We start from the raw sequence: 2,603 nt of genomic DNA on the forward strand, positions 1-2,603 counted from the left end.
ACATCTCACAAACTTTTTTATTTTCTTTCTTTTCCCTTTCTTATAATATTCTTATTTTCTTTCCAGCCTTACTAATTTTTACTCATTTGTCATGGATATTGATGCAGTGGATGCTTTTCTTCATTTGTTTCCTATTTTGTCACTATTTTTTTCAAATCTCATATGTATTCTTCACTTTTCTAACTTCATTTTGCCATATTCCCTCTCTAATTTATGTTGTAAATTTTATTGTCTCCTTTTTTTCTATACTCTAGTCATTATTTCTCCTTTTTCAATATCACTTTTCTTTCTGTTAGTCACTTCATATTCTTTTTTCCTTTAAAATAATATTTTTTTAACAACTGATAGTCAATTTATTAAAAAGATTGATTTAGGCATTGGCAATGGTGACTTCAACCTCAACTCCTGGCTCAATACTGATGGAAGTAATCTGCTTAACAATCTCAGACGGGCTGTGCAAATCAATGTGTCACTTGTGGATCCTTATCTGAAATCGATCCCAAGTCTTAGAACCCTCCCCGCAGGGAATTTTTCTTGTAGTGATTCTGAGTCTTGGTAGGCATCCAAACTGGTCCTTTCACTTTGATATTCTTTTCCTTTGCACCTCTGATCAAGTGAGCACACACCTTCTCCAAAGATTTTACATTTGGCTGGTTAGAGTAATTCTAATTCAATGAGTTGTCACCTCTGATTCCACGGGTGTCTTTCTGGTATCTTTAAAAGCCATTGCTGAGGCATGGCTTCCTGACTGGCTTGTTCCTCAGAGAGAGTGAACAGTGGTAAGCCAGGAGCAGAAGTGGGCTGAACAGTGGTGAGCTGCAGCTGCAACTGTGACTTCCTCAAAAAGATAAAGATTAAAATAATATTCTTATTCTCTTTCCACATTCATTAATCTTAGCTCATTTGTTGTGCATATCATGGTGGTGGTTGGGGTATTTTTGCTGGTGTGGGTTTTGTTTGCTGGGTTGTTTGTTTTCCTCTGGCAACTCTTGTACAAGAACATACAAGATGTGGTGGGGGTTGTGACTCTCAGTCAGACAGCCAGAGGGAGATGCACTAAAAAAGAGCCAAGAACAACAACAACAAAACAATTAAAACAAGAAAGCCCCCCAAATGACATAAAGAGCATCCTTAGAGCATGCAACTCAGGAGTTCAAGGACACTGCATCAGTGAGTCCCATGGGTCTCCTAACATAGAAGGCCACCTGGCGAAGACAAGGAGCCAAATGAGATCAATCTAATATGCAGAAACAAACAAAAAGAATCTCCTAAAATGGGGAGACAAAGAAACAACCCCCAATCAAAGCGCAAAGAAGGAATATCCAGAAAGAACGAAGTTTAGGCAAGCAATTTATCAGACATAGAGTTCCAAGTAATGGTTACAAAGGAACAAAGTGAGAACTACAAAGAAAATAGTGGGACTATATCAGCACAAAAAAGGACATAGAAACTATACATAAAAAATATATATATGAGAAAATTAAGAATACAATATCTGAAATGAAAAATGCACAGGAAGGAATTAAAGCAGGCTACATGATGCAGATTACTGAATCAGTGAGTTGAAAGACACATTAGAAAAAATACCAAGTCAGAACAACAAAACAAAACAAAACAAAAGACTCAAAAAGAAAGAAGATAATTTAAGGGAGCAACAGGACAGCATGAAACATAACATTATTTACATAATAGAGATACCAGAAGGATCAAGGGATAGAAAATACGTTTGAAAAAAAATAATAGCAGAAAAATTCCCTAACATGGTGAAGGAGAAAATCACACAAGTTCAGGAAGCCCAGAGAGCCCCAATCAAGATAAATCCAAAGAGGCACACTCCAAGACACATCATAATTGAAACAGCTAAATTTACAGACAAAGAGAGAATCTTAAAAGCAGCAAGGGAGAAAGAACTAGTAACACACAAGAGAGCTACAATAAGGCTATCAGCTAATTTCTCAACAGAAACACTACAAGTGAGAGGGGAATGTCATGAAATATTCCAAGTGATGAAAAGCAAAGGCCTGCAACCAAGACTATTATACCTAGCAAGGTCTCATTAAAGCAAAAGGCAAAATTAGGAGCTGCCCAGGCAAAAAAAAAAAAAAAAAAAAAAAGGCTAAAAGACTACATTTCCACATGTCCACACCAGCATTGAGAGATGCTGAAGGGACTGATTTAAGAAGATAAATGGTGGGGGGGGGGGGAGAAATTAGAAACACAGGCACAAAGGGGAAATGGCAATGAATAAATACCTATCACTAATAACCTTAAATGGATTAAATGCTCCAAACAAAAGACATAGGCTAGCTTAATGGAAATATGACCTGCACATACGCTATCTACATGAGACCCATTTCAGAACAAAAGTTTTACACAGGCTGAAAGAGAAGGGATGGAAAAAATATTCCAAGCAAACGAACATAAAAAAAATGGGGTAACAATACTTACACAAAATAGACTTCAAAACAAAGGCTATAACAAGAGACAAAAAAGGTCACTACATAATACGTAAGGGAGTTGTCCAACAAGAAGACATAACCCTTGTAAACACATGTATAGAAACCACATAGGAGAAACTAAACATATAAGGAAAATCTTACAGG

General features: G+C 36.6%; 1 pseudogene; it reads right to left on the reverse strand.

The window, feature by feature from the left end:
* Positions 1–370: 370 nt before the first annotated feature.
* On the reverse strand, positions 371–727 carry LOC128781232 (small ribosomal subunit protein uS10-like; annotated as a pseudogene).
* Positions 728–2,603: the final 1,876 nt, after the last annotated feature.

Source organism: Desmodus rotundus, chromosome 6 (assembly GCF_022682495.2).
Source record: "Desmodus rotundus isolate HL8 chromosome 6, HLdesRot8A.1, whole genome shotgun sequence".
Taxonomy (NCBI): domain Eukaryota; kingdom Metazoa; phylum Chordata; class Mammalia; order Chiroptera; family Phyllostomidae; genus Desmodus; species Desmodus rotundus.